Source organism: Danio aesculapii, chromosome 1, assembly GCF_903798145.1.
Source record: "Danio aesculapii chromosome 1, fDanAes4.1, whole genome shotgun sequence".
NCBI lineage: Eukaryota > Metazoa > Chordata > Actinopteri > Cypriniformes > Danionidae > Danio > Danio aesculapii.
The window spans coordinates 44,746,582-44,772,516 of NC_079435.1; positions in this window are offsets into that span (position 1 = coordinate 44,746,582).

Below are 25,935 nucleotides of genomic sequence, written 5' to 3' on the forward strand. Positions count from 1 at the left end.
GAATAGCATCATATTATAATTCTAACTTTAGAAATCAAAACACAAGATGCAAAGTTGTTATCCTGAGAAAAAGTCAGCAATGCAAGACATAATATGGCATTTTGAAGTGGAGAAACAACTTTTTTATATGTTGTAAGTAACAATAAAATGATGAGATATATATAGTTCTAATGAAAGTTATGACAAACTAGTAATTGGGGTTGGGGAGTTGCTGGCAGGAGGTAGGAGGAGGGCGGGCCATGGGCTGGCATTTTAGGACCCCTGATGTAGACAAAGATGACAGAAAGTTTTCTTTGTTGTATAAAAGGTTTTGCTGTATTCGCGAGTATCCACACTTATCTTTATGACAAAAATTACAGAATAAGGTTTTAGAAAAAAACAAGTACATGTGTACATGCATGTCTGTTGACATTACAGGATGAATCATTTCCTTCCTTAATCATTGTCTGTCGGACTAGTCCCTTATTTATCAGGGGTCACCACAGCAGTTTGAGTCTGGTGAAGAATAGTTCCAGAAAGTGGGTAAGACAAAAGCATAAACCAAAAATTTAAATAAACAAGTAAATAACAAGGTGAGAATGGGGTAAAATCTAAAACGTGGTAAAAATCAGGCGAGCGCTTTTTCTTTTTCTGGATTGCTTTTAAAACTGTTGGTAGGATTTACGGAAGTGGGTGGGCAAATCTATCTGTGCTCTTTAAAACACTATTGATTGGGTTTAGGGAAGGAGGAGAGTGGGTTAGTCGATCGGTCAGTCGACAGCGGCCTCTGGTGGATTTACGTGAGAACAGCAGGTGCGAATGGCACTCGCGAGAGTAATTTGGGATCTCAAAAAGCATACACAGTGGCCTCTGGTGGATTTGCGAAAACAAAATCTGCAAAAAAAAAAAAACGTATCTCCTGGGATGTATTTGGCGCTCTCCAGAAATGTATATAGCGGTACATTTTCAGAATGAGCCTGGGTTGAGTGTATCAGCTGTTTAGCCACAGGTGATGTCTGAGGCTGAGACTACACGCCGACTGACAATACTTTGATAAGAGGAGTTATTTTCACCAACCTACAGGATTGTTTGGTTGTAATATGACAAAAAGAGCTTCTTAAAACAGTATGTTATTACTAGAATAATACTCTATAATCAAGTCAGCTGCAATACCATCACACAACTGAAAAATGTCAAGTTAGTGGCCTCGATACATTCAGCTTTTAGTGTGGAAACATTGTAGCGAGTGTATCTAACTCGTCACTCTTGCCTTTCCCCAATATGTTGAGCACAAGTGTCTCTGGAGTATTGTGCTGATGTGGCAAAGTTTCTGTGGAATTTAATGCGCCTGTGTCCGCTGTGAAAAGAGCAAGTTCAAGAGTTCAGCCTATTCCGTCTACGTTTTTTATCACCCTGATTATACAAATTGAATTAACTTTACAGTGTTTCTGAGGATTAAAAGTGGGAGGGTGACGTTTGAGGACATGGGGGGAAAATATGGCATGCGGACGGGAAATCAAATGATGATTGCCTTAATTTGCGCTAATAAATCTCTTGCAAAAATGAGCTACGAAAGGGACGGATCAGGTGCTGTCAGTTGCTCGGATTGTCTGTGAGAATTACATTCTTATGTGGGGAAGACACATCTGAATGATAAAAGGCTCGAGTGACAGTAAATTACTGTAGAAAACCGATCCTGATTACGTCTAAAGCTTCCAGCATCAATTAGGAAATCTATTTGAAATGCATTAGATTTTGTACATCGGATATGTGTTTGAAAAATGGGGAACAGGAGACTAATGACTTCCTTCATACCAGACTCACTCATAGATTAAATATATTTTGATCCGAAAATTAGATTAGTTTTCTCAAGAGAGTGGCAAGCTCTTTTGTAAGAGACTGATGTGGATCTAATGGAGTACAGTCTCACAGGGAAGATTTATTATGGCGTAAACATTGTACTACAGCACTGTACTTCAACTGGGCCGTTCACTCAATGTATTATTGAGGGTTAACCAACAGCTGTAAAAAAAAAAAAATCCTTTTTTTTTTTGTATTTCAGCGACGATTGAAGGTCACTCTGCAAATAAAATGGTTATCAAATTTTAATTTCAGAGGTTACAAATCTTTATGACTTTCTTCTGTAGAACACAAAAGAAGATATTTTCAAGAATATTAGAAACTGGTGTGTTTGCATGTTCTCCCCGTGTTTGTGTGGGTTTCCTCCAGATGCTCCGTTTCCCCCACAGTCCAAAGACATGCACTTTAGGTAAACTGAATAAACTAAATTGACTGTAGTGGATGTGTGTAAATAAATTCATTCACCATTACAAAAACTCATGGTATGCACACTTGTTATGCTTGAACATGTCTGTTACTGTATACAATTTCACAGTGTGAAGTTTCTGTCAAGTGAAATTGATGCATGATGCTGTAAATAATTAAGCAGTGTTTTCTCATAGGCAGTTTTTATGAGTAATTTATAAGACAATGAATTGTCAAATTGCTAGTCACGCATTTGTCTTGTTACAACATGTAACCTTCATAGTTGTTTTTAAACCTCAAAAAACTCAAATTTAAACAGCCTTTTCCCCTAAAATTTTAATTACTAAATTCTAACAGTGTCTTCTACATTATGATGCACAAAGCAAACACTTCTGTTTGAAAATATAGTTTTCATGACTTAACTTTTTGCAGGGTTTTAACTGACTGCTTACACCAGATTATTCCATGTGTCTGTCTACTGTTTTCATTGTCAAACTGAGCACAAGAACGTCATGTGAGAACATTCATTTTCAAAGGGTTAGTTCACCCAAAAAAAACAGTGTGCTATTAATTACTCAACTTCATGTCATTTCAATCCCCTGAGATCCCTTTGTTCATATTTAGAACACAGATTAAGATATCTTAGATGAAATCCAAAAGTCCTGTATTGACTGTAGTAAACTGTCAACTGTATCGACTGTCATCCTGATCTGACATGGAATTGCAGGTAAACAAAGTAACTTTTTATTCATTCATTTTCTTTTCAGCTTAGTCCTTTTATTAATCAGGGGTCGCCACAGCGGAATGAACTGCCAACTTATTCAGCACATGTTTTACGCAGTGGATGACCTTCAAGTCGCAACCCAACACTGGGAAACACCCACACACACTTGCACACATTCACTACGGCCAATTTAGCTTATTCAATTCTCCTATACCGCATGTCTTTGAATTGTGGGGGAAACCATAGAACCCAGAGGAAACCCACGCCAACACAGGGAGAACATGTAGTTCAACTACTGAAGTCACTTTGAATGTTTTGTTTTTTGGTTTTCTTTCAAGACTTTGAACATCTCACAACCATTGCTGTCTATGGAGGATAAGGGAGCTCTCATATTTACACCTAAAATATCTCGATTTGTGTTGTTAAGATGAGCAGGGGACTCGGTAGATCGGAAGAGCATGAGGGTGAGTAATTAGGAACAGAGATTTAAATTTTTGGGTGAACAGATGTTTTAACTTGACATTTTCTCTTAAACATTGTAGAATTCATCAAAAAATATATGTTTAAATTATTGCGTTATCTTATAAATGAGTGACAGAAAAGAAATTACACATTACTGAGGCAACGCAAACCAAAAATACAAAAAAGTAATCATTTACAAAACGTACAACATGCTTTTATCTATTAAAATATTGAGCTTCAATACAGATTTGTTGGCATTTAGACTTAAATAAAAGAACTCTCCCACTTGCTAGACACTGTAAGTCAGGGGCAGACTAGCAGCTCTTACACAATTATATATTGCACAAAAAAAAAGATTCTAAACTCTCAGCAGAAGCTTGAAAACGAATATGACATGACAAAGATGACATTCAGTACAGTCTACTAAGAACAGTCAGAATGACCGCTGTGGCTGATATAAAAATCTGGTTGTTATTGTTTGTTTGAGGTCTTCATGGACTACAGTTTGAGAACCACCAGCCTAGTGGTTATCAGTCTGGACTGGTTCCCAAAGTCTAAACCCCGAGTTCCTGAACTATCGCCATTGTGCCCTTGAGAAAGACACTTCACCTCAGGTAGCAGAAAGACCATCCTGTAGCTTAGCATGGCAGCACCACATGACATTTGTGCACACAAATTACAAACCCCTGATCACAGATAATTAAACATCTAGTCTAGTCATGTCTGATCATCTGCCTGTTCAGTAGCCTGTTTCTAGCCCAAATATCTAAAGATTCTTTAATCAAGGAGCTTTTTGGACAAGCAAAAAATATGATTTTGTTTTTAAAAATAATGTCTAAATTCCAAAAAATAAAAAACAAATAAAAACCCGAGGTATCAAGACATTTGTGCTGCCCATTACATTACAAACCACAGGAGAGGGCAAATTGTTCAGCAGGATAGCATTCCCACATCAAAGTTCCTGAAAGCAAAGAAGGTCAAAGTTCTCCAGGATTGGCCAGCCCAGTCACCAGAAATGAACTTTATTGAGCAATTAATAATTATTGAGTCTGAAGCAAGATGGAGGAGGAGGCACTGAAGATGAATTTCTTTGCCATTCCAGATGACTTTATTAATAAGTTATCGAAATCATTGCAGAGATGTATGGATGCAGTCCTCCAAGCTCATGAGAGTCATACACAATATGAATTCTTTCTCCACTGCACCATGACTTTATATTCTATATTGTTACATAATTAAATAATTAAAAATATTTTATTTTGGTAAAATAAGCGTAATCTTGAGGCCTTTGCCTTTCATATAAGCCAAATGATCAACTAGAAGTCAAGTTTTTTTTGTCAGGTAGTGTATATTTGGACTAGAAACAAGACAAAAACTCTAAGTAACTCTAAGTAACTCTAAGTAAGAAAATTATTTTAGATATTCTAGATATTATTTTAGATACTATTTTAGATATTAAATTAGATGTCAAGAATGCCACATTAAAATTTGGGTATAATAAGTGAAGTTTGTAATGACCTGTGCTATAATTGAGATGGCATACAGTTGTCCTCTCACTGGTTGTCTCCTGTTATTTGGTGCTCCAGCTGGTTTTTAAGGGAGGAGGGTTTTGATTCCCTCATTCACCAATCACCATCACCAACAGCCATGGCCATCTGCTTCACCTGTCTCCTGCAGAGATTCATACACACGCTCTCTGACTTAATGAGAGTAAACATCGTCGCCTGCTAACTCATTAGCACAGAGACACTGAGACAGCATGAGGAAACTGATAACAAACTCCCTTTATGGTGGGGGGTCAAGGTTTAGTTGGTTTAGCGAGACATGAATTCATTAATGCCTGAACTTTTCTTTTGAATCTAGGTATGTATTTCATGTTCATCCACACATACACATACAAACATGCACACATACATACATGCGAACACAAACACACACACAAAATAATAATAATAATAATAATAATAATAATAATAATAATAATAATAATAATAATAATAATAACAGAAAGTAAAGCTCATTTGTGCTTAAATGAAGAAAACCAAAATTTCTAAAATAGTTTGTTGAATGTTTCTACAATTGTTATTGTTTATATAATAGTTTGTTGAATAGTTTTAACTAACTGAATAACATTAAATATATTATGACATTTTTTAAAATACAAAATAATACAAAATAAAATACAAAATAATTAAATAAATAAATAGATGTAAAAATATTTATAAAACAACAATGTGTAAACAGGCAAATAAGCAACGAATAAAATGTTCTGTTGTTAAATTAAAGCTTAAGTTAATATTATGTGACTTTTTAAAGTTCATTACCACAAATAAAATAGAATAAAATAAAAGGAAAAGAATTTATAAAATGAAATGCAACATAATGCACAGTTTATTCCTACACAATTAAAAGAAACTAAAGCTTTCTAATTTGTTGACTTATGTGTACAATACATTTTAAACATCAATAAAATCATGCAAAAAATGGAATCAAAATGTACATTTTTACTAGAAATCACATGACCTATTTTCCTAAGCATTGAACTAAATATTTATATTGTACATTTTAATATGGGAATTGATTTCAAGGATCAGTACTACAATAAAAAAAGTATGGTAACGCACTTAAGAAGATTAACATTTAGGAAAGTTGACATGCTACAAAATATGAAAAGTAAAACTGAATTTTTTAAATGTCTGAAACACTAAAAGATGCTAAAAAAATAGCATGCATGTTTGAATGAATGTGCAGATATATATAAAACAATTCTGAAACAGATGTAGCAGGTCATGCTACATTGATTTTACTCATAATCCCATCCATGGTTCATATGCAACATAATGCATGTGATTATGGATAGATCACAAACTTAATGACACATGGGAGGTGTGAATAAAAGGGCATTACACCGCAGGGGGTCTCTGGTGATGATTTCAGGAGCTTACAGGACGCTAAAATCTGAATAGGTGGAAGATGAGAATACGGTCTCTAAGGACATTTAAAGGAACCTTCCACTTTTTTTTGGAAATAGGCTTATTTTACAAGTCCTTTATAGTTGGACAGCCATTTTTAAATCAATCCAGCTGGTCTCCGGGTCTGGCGGTCTTTTAGCTTAGCTTAGCATAAATAAATGAAATGGATTAGACCATTAGCAACTCTCTTAAAAAGAAAGTCCCTTATAGTTAGACAACCATTTCTGAATCAAATCAGCAATAGTTAAATAGTTAATCAGTTAAGTTATACAATTTGTAAAATTCATTTAGCCCATCTCTGGGTCTGGCAGGAGCACTTTCAGCTTAGCTTAGCATAAATAACTGAATTGGATTAGACCATTAGCATCTTGCTCAAAAACAAAAAACAAACAAAAAAAAAGAACAAGTTTAAATAAATTCCCTATTTAAATTTGGAATTTCATGGAAGATAAGATTGCCCTTTTTTCCTCTATATTGACATACTTCCACTTGACTGGGTGGTGCATTTAATTCTTTGGGAAATAATTGGTTTATGGAAAGACGGGCATTGCAAACAAACTAAAGAAAGATTGATGAATCAGCAAATGTAGAGTAGAAACGAGACACCCACTGATATCCCTGCTCTAAAGGACTTCCATGTGACCAAAAAATGAAGAAAGTCATTTCAAGGGGGAAGGAAGATTATGGTATTTTATTAAAGTTTATAAGGACAAACTATCTTTTAGAAAATAATGAAGTGCACAGATACACCATTTATAACAAGAATTACTAAATACATATATAAAATAAGAAGAGTAAAGATTTAGATTTCAATGCGACTTTAAAGCTGGCCTATTTGTTGTAAAATGATGTGCAAAGATCAATATGAGTAAGATGGCAAGATGTAAATGTACAGAAGAGTCAAGATTTAAATAGAAAAAATATCAAAACTCTATTAAAAAAAAATAAATGATGAAGATGCTAATGGTCTAATCTGATTCAATGATTTATGCTAAGCTAAGCTAAAAGTGCTCCTGCCAGACCCAGAGATGGGCTAAATGAATCATACAAATTGTATAACTCAACTGATTAACTATAGGAGGGTTTGAAAACAGAGTCTATTTACTTAAAAAGTGGAGTGTTTCTGTAACTGCATAATATTTCTTGAATGTCCCGAGCAAGTCAAGATAGAGATTAACTGAAAAAAAGAAAGACAATTTCAAAGTAAACACATTTGTAGGCACTCAAACTCTATGATCAGATCCGGCGAAAAAATAAATAGTCCTAAATGCATTTGTCTTCAAAATAAAGTACGATACACTGCAAACAATCAGAGGAATTCATTTCCTAGGACATGCGGTGGAAAGAAATGCAGACTCCAACACATTTCATCCACTGCAACGACATATCACAACGCTACGAAATAAATTATGTAGAAGACTCTCAATACAAACGACATAGAAAATCAATTGGCACCAGCAGCTATGTGCTTTAGCTCCGGGCTGATGAGAGAAGAGAGCAAGATGCAAACAAGCCAAGGAGCCCGGAGGCTTTCAGGAACAGAACACAACGCGAAGCCAAGTAAAATTCACTCCATCTTGTTCCACATGAAAGATGCCTCCTAAAGCTAGAGAGAGAGAAAGGGAGCGCTCATTAACTGAAAAGGCCAGATACGCACCGGCCCAATCTTTCCTTAAGGAAAAGCCGCGGACTCTTAGTAGACTCTCCAGCACTCAGGGATTAATGAAGATTGCAATCTAACACTTAAAAGGTTTTGCACTTAAACCGTGACCTCTTCACTCTGAATCAGTCTGCGCTTTCCACAAATGTGGGCCTTACCTGAATAGGTCTGTTATGTCAGGGACAAAAGCTGTTTTTTTAAGTTGCTGTGTAATTTATGCACCACTAAGGCGACCAAAGTAGATTGGAAAAATAATGACCTGTTTCCCAAACACTACTTCTGCATTGTCTACCATTGTTTAGATGAAAGCAAGTGGCACAGAACTGTAACAGAAATCAACGTAACTTCTCTACATAGGCATGCTATTGCAGGTCAATAGAATGAGAGCAGTCAATTGATTTCATTAAGAATTAAAAAATTGATTTTTTTTTTTTGTATTACAAGTTGTCGAAAATGCTATTTAATAAGATATGCGCCAATTTGTATATAATTGTAGCACAAAAGTCTTTGGTTTTGAATTTGTGACCACAAAACCAGTCATAAGTGTCAACGTTTACACTTGAAAGCTGACCAAATAAGCACAATATTCATTCATTAATTCATTCATTTCCCTTCGGCTTAGTCCTTTATTTATCAGGTATCGCCAGAGCGGAATGAACCACCAACTATTCCAGCATATGTTTCACGCAGCGGATGCCCTTCTAGCTGAAACCCATTACTGGGAAACACCCATACACTTTCGCACTCATACCTTAGAGCCAGTTTAGTTTATTCAATTCATTTATAGCGCATGTCTTTGGACTGTGAGTTGAGAGTTGAGTCCCAAGCATAATTAAACACATTTTCCTATATAGATCTTGAAGATACTGATTAGCATGTTCAGGTGTGTTTGATAAGTGTTGGGGCAAAACTCTGCAGGACACCGGCCCTCGAGGACCAAGTTTGCCCATGCCTGGCATAAAATTTAAAAATCCATAATTTTGACCATTCATTCATTTTCCTTTGGCTTTGTCCCTTATTCATCACAGGTCACCACAGTGGAATAAACCGCCAACTTATCCAGCTTATGTTTTAAACAGCGTATGCCCTTCCAGCTGCAACTCCATAGTGGGAAACACCCATATACTCTCACATTCACTAGAGACAATTTAGTTTATTCAGTTCACCTTTAGTGAATGTATAGGACTGTGGGGGAAACAGGTGCACCCGGAGGAAACCCACTCGAACACAGCGAGAACATGCCAACTCCACACAGAAACACCAACTGGCCCAGCCAGGGCTCAAACCAGCGACTTTCTTGCTATGACGCAATAGTGCTAACCACTGAAGCACCGTGCTGCCTAATTTTGACCAGTTCAGTGTATTTTAGGCTATTGCAAAGTAAGACATTCTTCTGCATATTAGAGTCAAATGATTTTTAGGTTTAGGTTTAGGTTTAACAACTTTATTAATCCCACCAGGGGCAATAAGATTAGGGGTAATAGCTTTTCATGATTCAACAAACACAGACAAATCACTTACAGACAGTGTTAAAAAAAACAAATCCAGCATGCTTCATGTATAACTTCATGTATAACTTTACAGAGGGGATTTGGGGTGTTTTATCATTTCCCAATTCACACACACACACACACATATAGTCGAGCCCTGATTGGGAGGTAACGTCGGGAGGTGTACTTACGCTTGAATAAATACCTGTATGTAATTACAAATAAGTAATATTTGTAAGTACATTTATAATTACTCTGTTGAACTTATCCATACCACCAAACCTGTCTCTAACCCTACCCGTATCCCACCTCAAGAGCACCAGAAGTGTTCTGCAATACATGCAAGCACATAGTAGTTCAGGCCACTTATTATAAATTTGCAGCAAATATTCTAATATAGAAACCTTTAAACAATTGTATTAGTAACTGTGACAACATTTTGTGACACAAAAACAAAATAGTCCAATAAATATACATTTAAGGTACAATTATGGACCCTTAATGAACAAACTTGTACCTTCTGAAAAGGGACCACCTCAGTGACAGCAATTATAACTTTACTTCAGAGAATGTTGAACTAGAAAGTATAAGACAAAGCGGTAGAGGAAGGAATGGGAGATTACAAGCAAACTAAAGAGTGATGATGCGTGTCTGGTGCAACCAAAAACTCACTCCTTCTCCAGATGTTGCGTGTGCTGTCGTATGACTTTGAATGAATGTGTACATGTGTGATTTATGCAGTCTGCAATAATACATCTCAGTACATCCACCCTGCCATCCCTCACACGTTCTGCTGATTATAATTAGAGGAACTGAAACATAGAATATGTCAGGAGTTCATCAGCGTCAGTGTCTATAGGAAATGTCATAATTCAACACCGAAGACAAACTGAAGGAAACGGCACTGCCTTCTGTTCCGCCAATTCACACTAAATTGGCCATGCATTACCATAGGGATTCCATTAACCATAGAGAGGAAGCTGATGAACCTGTTCGTACACACACACACACACACACACACATGCACGTGCACTAAAATGATCAGTTCATAAACTGAATATTATTTACAACATAATTAAATTTAATCCACAGCCTCAGCAAACAATCCACATCTTGCATAATAGGGCTGCGAAGTGAGAATAGTTAACAAAAGGAAACAACTTCTAGCTGTATATATTTCACCTGCTGCTCTGCATTGCCTTCTGAAAGATATGAAGAGTGTTGTTCAGTTAGAAGCAGCAAACACTTACATTATTAATGGACTACAGAGAAATCCGTAATACATTGACGCGTGAGCCACAATCTTAAAAAGAAAAAGTACAACCAATATGGGATTGTGAAGAATTTAAAACTCGCCTCTCATACTTTTTGGAATGTTTTGCAAAGATAAACCTTAGAACATTCGCTAAAATGTTGCTGATGCAAGTAATGGCTTTGAAATGGGGGGGAAATGTATCCTGGCTGAATACCTTCATTTCACTCGGCTGAGACGCTATGCTAATGGTTTTCAGCAAGTAAATTACATAGATAATCTATCTACCATTCATCCTTGTTTAACCATAGCAAATGGTTCATTCTTAGTCATCTCAGGGCTTTGGCCGCGATAATTTATTCCACTGCTGGGAATTCGTTTTCAAACTGAAATTTCAGGTAATTGGCGCATGTAGAAACACGAGTGAATTGCATGATGATGTCGGACGTCTTGCGGTTGCTGACCCTCACATGGGGCACTGAGTGACTTAATATTGTGACTTTCATTATTCCCAAGTTTCTCTGACAGCTCCCTTACCAGAAAATGATGAACAGTAATGAGCTCGGTCCCGGCGAATGTAATTGTGAATGAAATATCGCCATTATATTCCATGTTTTTTATAAAGCATTTCTAGATACGTTTTTGAAGAATCATGGGCTAATAAATCATTCATGAACAGGGTTATTCCTGTTACGCAGTACCTTTTGAACTAATCTAATAATATAAAAAATAATGAATATGCATGTGTTGTGCTTTTAGAACATTTTTTTTTTCTATAGTAGCATGCCAGAGACTTCTTAGAAATATTATCTGGGCGAGAATTTCTGCTTTATTAGTTATGCAACTTGATTACTTATGCAGATGGTAAATAAAGATCTAAAATTAGTTGGTATGTCAGCTTCAAGATGATTTTAATATTTTAGCCATCCTTCAGAATGTAGATGTCGTGTTGATTTTTATATCTAAAATAGGTAAATGTTTGGTAACATTTTAGAATAATGGTCCATGAGTTCATGTATACTAATATTAACTACACTTTAAAACCCAAAAAGTTTAGGTAACTCAAATCATTTGAGGAAACCGATTGCAACAAACCATTTAAGTTCAAAAACTAAAGATTTGTTCTGTGTCTATATTTTATATAGTGTTGGGGGTTGCAATTTTAACACATGGCCTGCTTGTTGGTTAAGGGGTGCTGTGGATTATATTTATTCAAATCCATGTGAAATAAAAATTTACACTATTTATTTTGCTAGCACACATTGTTATTCATTAAGTAAACAAGTCATTTGTGCTAGTTAATTCAATGAAAATAATGTGTTGTTTTGATAATCTTCAAAGTCTGACAATTAGCTTCCGTATGTCTCAACTGTGTTATTCTTACTGTTGGTTTGCTATGAGGAAATGATGCACAAAAAGAAACCTCCCCCTAATTAATATTTAATTTCAGGCTGAAGTCAAAACTTGGTCCAGTCATGTACCATAATTCACTGCGGCATGTGGATCAAGCAAAAGCTGATTGTGTGGGCCAGAGCTGGGCCAGAGAATTTTTTCTATGTAATCGCTTTAGATAATAAGAAAATACAAAAGCATGTTCAGCTGTATGATATAAATGTTTGGTATTTTCCAAACACTAAAACATTTTTTTTAAATAAATGTTTTTGGTATTGGCGACACGGTGGAGCAGTGGATAGCACGATCGCCTCATTGCAAGAAGGTCACTGGTTTGAGCCCCGGGTGAGTCAGTTGACATTTCTGTGTGGAGTTTGCATGTTCTTCCCGTGTTCTCCGGGTGCTCTGGTTTCCCCCACAGTCCAAAGACATGCTGTATAGGTGAATTGACTAATCTAAACTGTCTGTAGTGTATATGTGTGAATGCATGCGTGTATGGGTTTCCCAGTGTTGGGTTGCAGCTGGAAGGGCATCCGCTTCGTAAAACATATGCTGGTTAAGTTGGCAGTTCATTCCGCTGTGACCCTTGATCAGTAGAGGCACTAAGCCGAAAAGAAAATGAATGAACAAATGTTTTTGGTATTTCTTCTGCAGATGGTCACTGGAAACACCCACAGCTGTTCATCATGAGGATTCCAATAGTATGGCTGTGTCTGCGATCAGTATTGATATAATGAAATAGAAATTGAAATAGAGCTGAACCTTTTAGGCTAGCTATGATCAAGCATGGTCCGAATCAGAATTCACAATTTACATGCACAGAGAGAGCACTGAAACCCAATGTAGGTGGTAAATCTATTGCCAAGAAAAACCTTGGACGCATTTCAAGGAACTGCAGGGTATTTTGAAAACTATTTTTAAAAAGTAATCTGGTAAGTAGTGATATGTTAGAGAATGTCTTTCATAAATTCATGCTCCGTGGGCCACTTATCTCCCTCACACATGTTACATCCAAACCGCCGCCTCTGAGCGAAGCTGTCATGCAGTCCTAAAGGAAGGGTTTGCTGGCTTTTCAAAGTGTCACAAATGTTTGCTCTTCCCAGAAGGCTATAGCAAGAGCGCTGCTTCCTGAAGCTCTTCGCTGAGTGGCAGCTTAATGGATGTTCAATGGGGATTCCACTTCACATGCATAGCTATAAGCTCAAAAAGAAAACTAAAGCACATATCACGACTAACATGATGACATCTGCTCACAAAAAACCCATTATGACCTTCGTGATATAATACGACACGCTTCCAAGCTAGCTCGCATCCAGGAAAATCGAGCTATTTATTGGCTAATAACAAAAGCTCTGTTTTGTTTCTGAATATAGAATATAGAGGCAAAGCTTTCTTTTTGCATATCACTCCCTTGCAGCAAACTAACGGTAAGAGGAGTGTGGTTAAGAATATTGTGGCTGAAGATGACAAACTGACATCAACAGAGAAATATCGCCACTCCAAATGTGGAATCAAATGGTCAGAATTTGATTGAACATTACCAAAACAAACTTTTCTTTAGAGGATTTTAACAAAAGAATATGCACTAGCAAAATAAACATTGTACATTTTGATTTCACACTTACTTTAAGGTTGTTAGTTTGGCTTCACAGATACTTCAAGAGTTCAAACTTAGCTGATGATTGACAACAAGGCATGTTTGGCCTGCTGTCACCGGAGAGAGCCAGAAGATCCTCGAGCCCGCTCCCTCCCGTTTTGTAGGTCGAGAGGAAAGTCTCAGCTCAGGTAGGTCTTGAGAGCTCCCCAAATTAGTTTTGGGCCTATTGTTGATTATTGGAATTTGCTACGGCGTGATAGACCGCTAACTGAAGGCATATGCTGGAGCCTAGAACTAAATACCCATCTACTGTGCCAATTTAATTGAATCAATTCACTTATACCACATGTCTTTGGACTGTGGGAGGAAACCAGGGAACCCGGAGAACCCATGCGAGCACACAGGGAAAACATGTAAACTCCACACAGTATCCTATCCTATCCTGGATAATCCCGGAAAAAGGGGGAGGAGTAGGGGTGGATGGGAGGGATTTGTCAAGATGAACTTCACTAAGGTAAGAAACTCTGGTTATTTATAGTGTAATTGGATTCAAATGATTGGTGTATCATGTGATTGCTAATGTGGGACCAGCCATGGTCAATCATAAGCATGTGATCCTCTCGAAATTTGTTAATAAATAAACTTCACTTAGGGGCTAATTCCTGGTCATGTCATGCATGTTTTTTGGATCGGATAGCTATTTGATTGTGAGAAGAACAGGTCTAAATGCTCTCTGAAATGCATTAGAGACAGATATAAATCTCAAAAACTCAGACCTCTTCAGGAGGTGGTCTGGGATTCCAGATAAAACTGGACAGTTCTAAATGCATCTGGTTTTTGAAACCACATGAAGTGTACTCCTCCCAAAATAATAATAAAAAAAGTTTTTGTTTAGTTTTTTGACCATGAAATGATTTAATTGTTAAATGAATTTCAGATTAACCTTAATAATAGTGACCCACACACCTGTAGCACATACACTAGCTAGCTTGCATCCAGGAAAAACCAAGCTATTTATTGGCTAATAACAAAACCTCTGTTTTGTTTTCTGGCAGTCTGAATTAGAATCAGTTAGCGGTGTGGTTTAAAAATAGATGTTTTCATAGGGGAGCCCAGACATGTTTGCTCTGAATTACAGAGCTCTCTTCCAGCTCCCATATGGCTCAGCATATGGACATCGCTCTTACAACAGATCCCCTGGGTAGATACTGCCTGTTGGCACCGATCAGCGACCCGGTCCCACAAGTCATAACCTTCACCGTTACGACAGACGCGGCAAAGCTGTTTCCAGGTCAGCCAGAAGGACGGTCATGTAAAGAGCATGCTTACAAAAGCTCTGCCTGACACAATAACAAACTGCCGTGTGTCTTTTGATGGCACGAGAAAAAAAGATGAACACACAAAGTTGTTTAATATGCAATCAGAGCCTGAGGCTCAGATTGATTCATTGCAGATAGTGCAGCATCAAAAGCTTTTCCCGTAAGCACCAGAATTACACAGCAGTGTGATGTGAATATAGTGTGGATTTTACAAGAGTTTTGATGTGTCTGTGGCAATAGCCTAGTGGTTAAATCAAGTGTATTGACATATAGCACTGTGGTGATCTCGGTGGCCCAAGTTTGATTCCTGGTTTGAAGTCATATGCCGATCCTTTCCCTCTCTCTCTGCTCATTACACATTCCTGTCTTCCTCACATTTATTAAAAGTTAAAACCCCTAAGAATTATATTTCAAAAAGTGTAGCTATATCAGTATACATACATTTTATATTTTGCACTGATCACTGGAAACCTTCAGAGGTTCAGATTCAAGATTTCTAAACAATACAAACAAATAAATAAAATTTTAATCTGATGAATTGGAAGTTGCTGAGACATGCCAGCAGGCACAGGACGTCAACATGATGTCAGATTTAAATTGTACCCTTACGTCATGGGGACGTTGCATTTTGTTTGGAAATGAAAATCGGTTGACATCAGAACCCAATATCAGGTTGATGTCAATGTACAACGTCCAACCTAAAAATCAACCTAATATCAAAGTCTAATGATGTTACAGCTTGATGTTGTGTGGATATTACCACTATGACATCTATCAGACGTTGGATTTTGGTTGTCATATCTGACAAATAAAAGTCCGTATTTGACTTCAATACGACTTTTGTTTAAGATGTTAGCTCCACATTGATTTTTGGTTGATTTTAGTTAGCGTTGGAAAGTGACAAAAATCCAAAGTCATTTGAATATTTTTGGACATCAAAATTACGTTGTCCTTAGACGCTGGCTAGACATTGAATTGTCTTAGTCATTAGTAAGTGTTTCATGATATTTTCATCATCCAGTTAGGCCCTTGAATACATTTGGCAAATATCATGTTATTGAAGATGAAGTGCTTTAAACTGGCTAACTGAATATTTTGAAGTGTTAATTATGTTATAGTGTTAATTGTGTTCCCTAATGTTATATGATTATGGTTTTGGGAAAGTTCTGAGAGGAAAAATGAGAAACTACAGTGAATGAGGTAAATAATCCTAATTGTGTACCTTAGTGACTAATCTAATAATGAAATTCTTGATAAAACTGAGATTTTTTACCTATAAGCTAAAAACAGAAATCCCAAAGTTAGTTCTTTTAAACAAAGATCAACATTGAAAGAGATTTGAATTTTTCAACGCTTCTGAAACTGAGTTTTGTTGTGTTTCAATCTTTGTTCCATGACATATAATATTCATTCCATATACTGCAAATACCGCATATTACACAATTTATTTAACCCACTTACATTTTGTAATCATTTACTCACTGTCAAGTTATTCAAAACCTTCTTCTGTGTAAAAACAATATCTTCAAATATATCTTCTTTTGTGTTTGAGACAATATGGCAGTGATATTTCTTTGCACATTATTGGGTAAACTATTCATTTAAACACATTCTAGTGACCATCTTTGAATGATGATTGATAAATAGTAGATGACATGATGCTAATGGTAGTTCCAAAAGTAAAATATGCATCTCACATCTACAGAGTGACCACACAATGAGAAAGCACATTGGTTTTAGCATTGCCAGTGTAATGTAAGACATTTCCATTGAGATATAAATGAAATGCTAACGCTAGGCAGAGATTAAATCTGTTGCGACATGCTTGGTAGATACATCAGCCTTCAGGACCTGGAGAAAAAAAAAAAACGTAGATCATTTCCTCAAGAATACGTGTGCATGGGACCCTGAAAATGAAGGTATTACTTCCTTCCCAGTAAGTGTATTGTGTGCCATGGTGCAAGAAAAGTAACTCAGAACCATTCTGAAAGCTTGAGCTCTCTTTAATCAAGACATCTTCATTTCTCGAGCACAAGCTCAGAAACTGTACTGCTTAATGGTAAATAGCCATACTAAATTCATAATAAATGCACCTTCTTTTGGTGATCTCGATCAATAAAGTAATATTGGTGTAATCTGGAAGCTATTTCAGTGCTATGGAATGGAATATTACTCCTTTATTTTAGTATTGATTGAACACACATTCATATTCATCACAATAGGTGCAAACTGTTTACAAAAGACATTGAAGTGGAAAGAAAAGTCACTGTTACCTTTACTCATATTTTCATTTATTATTCTTTGACTGGTGTATTCAGAATATCACAATATGTTTTAGAGCCAGAGGTAACCTTGCGGTTAAAGATAATTCATGCCTGTCCTCAAAGACATCGCAAATGAATATAATATGGATTCACTGCGCAATGTGCAGTGGAATAAAGTTTTGCTCAAATTAAAGACATTTTTCAAAAATGTACAATATTAGTAAATCAATCTGTAAGTGCAGCACAACACTAGCATCGCTTCAGGCCTTTTAATATCTCATAATATTTGTTCATAGACTACAGCATAAACTGTACATCGTACATACTCAGTGTCAGCATATGACCTGCTTACTACAAATCACATTAAAGTCATTAAACTTTCAGATAAAAAAAGTACAAAATCTTTTCCCTTTTACTTATTGTAGCATATTTAAATGGCACTTTCAAACTCGCACAATGTATAACAGAAGCTGTTTCTTTTATTGAAGAAAAATAACCACATCTGACAAAACTGCATTAAGGCCTATTCACAGCAAGTACACAATGAAAAGGCGAAACAAATTGCAGGTGAAAGGTCTATTTTCACCAAGAGCGAAATGAAAAAGCAATTTGGCCCTTCATGTGCTTTATTGCAACATAAAGCTCACCACACTATACAGATTTCTCTCACTTTTATGCAAAATACAAACCATGTGATAATCCATATTTCATTCTCTGTGTAAATTACACACACTCACACCCATTTTGTACGTGATCTAATGTGTATTCTTATGTATGTCACATAAAGTGTGGTTCTCTTAAAAGTGCATTTGCTTATGCTTTTTAATTATCTATCTCATATCAACAGTCAGGGGCACTGCTATTAGGGGGGAGGGGGGTTATGTCCACATACCTCCTCATTCATTTCAGTTTTTGTTTGTGTGTGTGTTGTGTAGGAGTTTGCTCAGTGAGCATAAGAAAATGGGTTGTGGTTTCAGAGTGTCGCATTGCAATTATTTTTTATTTTACATGACATTTCAGGGCTCCAAAATTAAGGATTTAATTGATCTCTGACCACACCAAAAATAAATAAAAATTATCTCTTAAAAGAACACTTTTTATTCAACAAAACGTTTAAAAAAAAAACAAAAAAACAATTGAGATTTAAAAAAAATAATTATTTTCATGCATCTAAAACTATGCACAGTCTGTGTCTTGGCTAAAGGTCTCATATCCCCAGTTAACTACACATAAATGGGGAGCAAATCTCCTATAAACCAATGTTATTTAAATAAAATGATAATTAAACTATCTTAACAAACATAACTTAGCAAAAGAAAGAAAGCAGGTGAAAAACGTGATAATAAAAGGATGATTACGTGCACGCGGTTAACGTTAGGCCCATTAATAATCTGTTCAAAGAATGGTTAAAGAGAAAACAGCAACCACTGCTGCTTACGAAAAGACCATTTAAAAAAAAAAAATCTGGTGCTCCTAAAAAGCAGCAGGACTGTGTGTGCATGATCATTGCTTATTGTCCAGTCTATTTTAAAGAGAACCGATCGCACTAGTAGCACTTTCAGGCACGGTTGCTTCACGCAAGGGAACAGGATCGTGCACACTTTTTAAACAGTTACCACATCAGCGCGTACCACATCAGCTGTCCTCTCGATCATCCTCTCGATCAGTTATTAAAATTTATCTTTGTCATTCGTGCTGTATCTTGATTCCAAGATCACATTTGCATTCCATACTTATTGTCAAACCATGTTTTTCAAAAAATAAAAACAATTAAAAAAATTATTTCCATCCAGCCAAAGTGGGAGTGCCTGTCTAACACGCCAGAGCTGAAATTACACACATTTGGCGGGTTGGCAGGTATTAATGTCAAGCTTTGGTACTGATCACACATTAAAACTCTTCAAATGAAAAACTGTTCTTATTGGCTGATGAATATACTATATAATAATTTTATTGTATTTAATTTAGGTTTTGATCACATCACTATGCCAAATGATTTCAGTTACTCCACTAAGTGACGTTTATTTATAAACTAATTTCAGGAGGATCATGTGATTATGATTGAACACAGCTAGTTCTGCATTAACTATGTATGATCCACCAATCAGACGATTCCTAACCAACTATAAAGAGCCAGGGTTTCTCACTACAGTCACATTCGATTTGAAGAATCGCCACTTCCCCACAATCCCCACTTCTACCCCTACACCTCCACCTTTCCCTTCATAGGGTGGCACGGTGACCCAGTGATTAACATTGTTGCCTCACAGCAAGAACGTCACCGGTTCTAGTCCTAACAGGTCGGCTGTCGTTTCTGTGCAAAGTTAGCATGTTCTTCCTGTGCTCGCGTGGGTTTCCTCCCACATTCCAAAAACATGCACTACAAGTTAATTGATCAATCTAAATTTAGGACTACAGTTAAACTCTCATCCAGCAGTATATCTCTTCATAGCAATCATTTTCTGTCATCAGATCTTATCAAGGGGGGAGTTGTCGAGATCTACCTAAGCTCAAAGCTTTCCTCTCCCCCTACAAACGGGAGGGAGCCCAGGGCTCAAGGATCTTTTGACCACAGGGCTCTTTTCTGGGACAGCATGCCAAACTTGCTTATAAACATCAACAGCTAAGTGTGAACTCTTGAAAACATAAAGAACGTTGGTGTAATAGCAAGAACCAATGAATATTAAAGGTTCTTAATACAACCATAGCAACAACTTTAAATATACAAAGACGATGGACTCATATTACTTATGAATAGGAGAAGTAGAAATTTTAAAAATGGAAGAGCATAAAAAAGCCAGTAACTGTTTGGTAAAGTCATCATGTAATAAGAGCTATAATATAGCAGGACTGAAAAAGTTGCACGAGAGGCCCTAAAGGTCTGGTTTTTGGTTTCTGATTTTTTTTTTTTTTAAACGTTGGTATTAATATCAGATCAAAGCAAAAAAAGACAGGTGTTTTGTGTGTGTCTCTTTAAATGCAAATGAGCTGGAATACATCTGCTGCTTTCATTACACTGCCAACAACTAAAAACAACACGTGCCAACAGTCAGCCATTTTGGAGAGCAGAACACAATGCCACTGAACCAAATGAAACTTGCATATTTTGCAGATTACTGCTGCTAAAGCTGATAAATTATTGTCACGTTTTGGCCTGTACTAATCGTTCCAAGGAAAAAAAAAAAAGTAATATTACTAAAGACTTCCAAAAGTTATAGCAAATCAAGCAGAATAGGTCCCATTAAACTCAGTTTGTTAGAATAATACACTGTTGCTACTTATTAAGTCTTTCTATATATTATTTATCAGCTTAAGTTAGGGGCAATTTTTACCGCCATACAAGCTTGTAAATGAATCTTTTTTTCCCCATCGAGAGAATCACATGGAATTCGTGGATGCTTGTATCGTCATGGCTCATATGGTGTGAGAGGATCTGCAGATTTTTAGCCCACCATTGAGTTAACAATAGTAACAGTAATGTTATTGACTAATATGAAAATGTTAATATGATTTATTTACACCACAGTTTGTAAAGTAATATTTTCTGTCTTTTAGTAGATATATTATGAGAGACTTGCTTTGTTTACCAAATAAGTGGATCTAATTGGATTTGCATTGTAAACATTTGAGGTAAAAAAAATAATTTTTTATTTCAGATATTAAGTTTTTAGTTACGATACTCCCAAAGTCATTCCATATAAATCTGCAGATTTTTTTTTGTTTTTTACAAAATCCTGTGCAGAAATAGCAAAAATTGTCAGCAGATTCTGTCTGGCCCTACTTAGGAACCCCTGATCAATTTTAAATGTGTCAAAAAAGTTTGGGAACTGTCGGCTTGAACTTGTGAGGTGAATTCAGTTGAGTGAGCCGTTCTGTTGATCTGAAGCTGAACAGTCATGGAGGATAAACTCACTGAACAGCGATGTATGATATGCCATGCGTGACCGGGTCATCAGAGATAGTTTAATGTGGACTATAATTCACACACACGAGGAGACTAGGTGCCCTTGTTTCCCAGTGCTGAAAAATAACCTGTATGTACAGCAAACATACCCTGTTTTTTATCATTTCTAAACTCTTATGTGAGAGAGATATAGAGATGATTATCTTAGAAGGATTTTTTGACAATAAGAAAACACACACACACACACACACACACACACACACACACACACACACACACACACACACACACAAAATCCATCAAGCAGTACAATATCAAGTAACACCAACAAAATAAAACAAACATTACAATCCCTAGTACAATTAATTAAACTAGAAAAATCTAGGGAAATTATCCTAAACAGGGTGCAGGTCAAAAAGAGACTAGATCAGTCATAGCTGTACAATTCTGTACATAGAGAGAGATAGAGAGAGCAAAAAAGTGAAAGAGAGAGTGGCTCTGAAAGCAATGTCATCTTCTTTACATGTTTTTTGCCACAGAATCCACAAGGCCTTAAAATAGGAGTGTGTCTGAATGATTTTCACATAAACACACTTGTGTGGTGTGTGTATGTGTGTGGGCATACAATCTTCTGACTATCAGAATTCGCACCAAACATTCCCACCTTCCATAGTTTACACAGCATAAGGTGGGAACAACAAGGCATAAAAACTGTTTTTTTCCCTAAGGCCATTTCCAAGTTAAAAAGTTAATACAGTACATCAGTTACTACCTGTTTTCTTATGGTTAAAAGCATATAGGACCCTTACTGTTTATGGTTTTTGTAACCAATAAAGCCACTTATTGTAGATACTCTTATACAAACATTTATTATTTTTTATATGTACAGTTTAAAAAAAGTCAACAATACACAACAATACACATATTGCACTTTATTAGGTACACCTGTCCAACTGCTCATTAATGCACATTTCTAATCAGCGATTCACATGGCAGCAACTCAATGCATTTAGGCATGTAGACAAGGTCAAGACAATTTTCTGCAGTTGAAACAGAGCATCAGAATAGGGAGGAAAGATGATTTGAGTGACTTTGAACGTGGCACGGTTGGCAAGATGGCTGGTCTAAGTATTTCAGAAAGTGCTGATTTACTGGGATTTTCACACACACAACAATGTCTAGGGTTCACAGAGAATGGTCTGAAAAAGAGAAAATATCCACTGAGCGGCAGTTCTGTGGGCGCAAATGCTTTGTTGATGCTATAGGTCAGAGGAGAATGGTCAGACCTGTCTGAGCTGATAGAAAGGCAAGAATAACTCAAATAACCACTTGTTACAACCGAGGTATGCAGAAGAGTATCTCTGAACACACAACACACTGAACCTTGAGGCAGATGGGCTACAGCAGCAGAAGACCACACCGGGTACCACTCAGGTAAGAACAGAAAACTGAGGCTACAATTCACACAGGCTCACCAAAATTGGACAGTTGAAGATTGGAAAATCGTTGCCTAGTCTGATGAGTCTCAATTTCTGCTGCGTCATTCAGATGGTAGGGTCAGAGTTTGGCATTAACAACATGAAAGCATAGATCCATGATGCCTTGTATCAACAGTTCAGGCTGCTGGTGTAATGGTGTGAGGGATATTTTCTTGTCACACTTTAGGCCCATTAGTACCATTTGAGCTTCATGTCAATGCTACAGCCAACCTGCGTATTTTTGCTGACCATCTCCATCCCTTTATGACCACAGTGTACCCATTTTCTGATGGCTACTTCCAGCAGGATAACACGCCATATCATAAAGCACAAATAATATCAGACTGGTTTCTTGAACAAGGAAATAAGTTCACTGCATTCAAATGACCTCCACAGTCACCAGACCTCAATCCAATAGAGCACCTTTGGGATGTGGTGGAATGGGAGATTTGCATCATGGATGTGCAGCCAACAAATCTGCAGCAATTGTGATGCTATCATGTGAACAGGAACCAAAATCTCTGAGGAATATTTCCAGCATCTTGTTGAATCTATTCCACGAAGAATTAAGGCAGTTCTGAAGGTAAAAGGGGGTCCAACCCGGTAGTAGTAAGGTATACTTAATAAAGTGACTGGTGTGTCAAACTTCAGGATTTTCTTTGCTATTTAAATGTCATTCTTGTGTTGATATGTATGTGTGTACTGTGTGTATCCTGTGCTTCAGAAAAAAAAATTAAAAATCACAAAAAAAGATTCAGTAATAGAGTACCATTCAATCCATGCTCTTGTTGACATCACAGGATCTCCATAATAGCCATGCATACAGGTAACTGACGAAATCGTGACAAGTAAAAACACTATATAATGAAAGAAAGAAAGAACACCAGTATCACCAAAAAAGCAGACAACAAGACACTTTGACTGCTGAGTGGAATTACAATGGCCACCATAGATCTCCAACTGTGGACACTCTATTGAGGAGATATCAGTGTGAATGAAATTGAGCAATGAGCTAAAACCCTCTAACAGCCTTCAGCAAATACCTTAGAGTTGCAATGGCTCTCTCTTGGGGCGAAGGTCTCCCGTGCAGACGAGAAAAATGGAGAGTGCGCCGCTCCAGCAGTATCATTAATCACTTTTACTTCTGTGTTTACCTTTCCTGGTTTGTTTCAATTACTCTTAGTGGGCTCCAACTTCATGAGCCATGCTACTGCTTTCCCAGAGTTAAGAAAACTATTCCCTGCTTGAGTCATTTGGCAGTGGAGGAAGTAACAGTTGGTGACTAATAACCATTGATTGAATTAAAAAAAGAAAGCATCTGCGCATTTTAAGTTTGAACGCCACTTGACCGGGAAAGATAAAGCCAGTGAATGTTACCACTTCGGGTAAACTAGAAAAACCAAACCTGAGAAGACAAATCACAGTGTGCCGACACATGAGAAAGACCCACTGTTTCAAACTGGGAGACTTGCTAGAAGAAGTCACACTAGAATGATGTTTCTAAGTGAGTTAACAGCATAAAAATAGTGACTCTATAAAAGTAAACATTGGAATAAATGGACTTATAAGCAAATAGAGGCCAGATTTAACAACAGCAACCCTTCTTTTTTTGGTTAAATTGCTGTCAGGGATTTGTTGGTCAGAAAAAGGCATGGATACAAATACTCTTGCAGTTGACTTTGTTGCATATGCATTTGTAGGAGTTTTTGTTTCACTTGCACAATTAAGGAGAATCCAAAAACTTGCTATGTTTTCAGATTGAGCCTATATGTTGGATAGGGCTCTCCGTGTTTCAGAAAATGAAATGATTGTTGGTGACAAATTGTATTTTGACTCATATTTCGGGATAATGCTTAGGCGATTCTTTAAAAAAAAAAAAAAATACACTGTGGGAAAATTTACTAGCCTTTCGTTATGTTCATGGCTGTTTTTGCCCAATTGACTTCCATTGTAATGACATTTTTTATTATTAAGCCATGACGCTATATAATCATGCATTCTCTATGGTTTTGAGAGCGTGAGAGAGACCTTTGCACACTTACCTTGTTCTAAATAAAAAAATAAGCACATAGTAAGAATATAGTAAACATAGTAAGTGTTTTTATGCACACACTATATTTGCACAGGCCTATCTAAAGGGTTAAAGGTGCCAACTAATGATCAACATGAAAAATGACAAATCTGACCTCTTCCCAACAGGAAAAAACACCAACAATCAATAATGCATGATTATTTGGTGGCAATGCTTTGCAATCAAAACATTTTGTTATAATGGAAGTCAATGGGGCAAAACAGCCACGAACATAAAGGGTATTCAATTAGAACAGTACATAAGGGTTAATAATCCTATAGGATTGTATCTCGTCATACTCCACAAACATGATCTCCATGTCACACTATAAGATGACAGTTGTCATAATGTCTGTATGACATTCAAGACATGCCAAAAAAAGAAGAGTTTGACGTCATCCATCAGTGACATGTTCAGTGAACTGCATTCAGATATGGTAAATAACAAACATAAACAGTCTGTAGTTTACCTTTGCTCATACTGTAACATGCCTTCATAATATAAAGTACACACACATAAACTGACATTTTCCCCCAGTGTTTTGAAGTTGTCACACTGATTGCATCATCTCTGCGTTTTGGCTCTCCTATTAGTTTTTGGTTTGATGGTCATCATAAGAGAAGTCACACTGCAGGAGAGCGTCTCAAATCTTCTAACACTGCCAGAACTTTATCTGAGGTAAAATTTGATTACAATGGCCATTAATAGGCTGTCAGTGAACATGTCAAACCAACGATCAAAGACCACAGATTTTAGTGTTCCTTCATGCATTTAAGTTCCCAAGTTTCCTACCTGGTCTGACGTACATTTGTGTTTATGCATGTTTGTGTTACAGTATTCATCATTTTTGGTTGTCATAAGCTCACACATGCCTATAGTCTGAACACATAATATGCATTTGCATAACGCCACCATTTTCATGAAATCCAATTTTTGTCTTTTACACTGAGATGATTTTTTATTTTTTGCTCCTAAAACATCATCATAATAATAGCCAAACGCATAGTAAAGTTTTCAGCTTATTGTTAAAAATAGTGTTGTAGAAACACTCCTTTTTATTTATAATTATAATAACTTCACATTTGATATACGAGTCTATAATCATT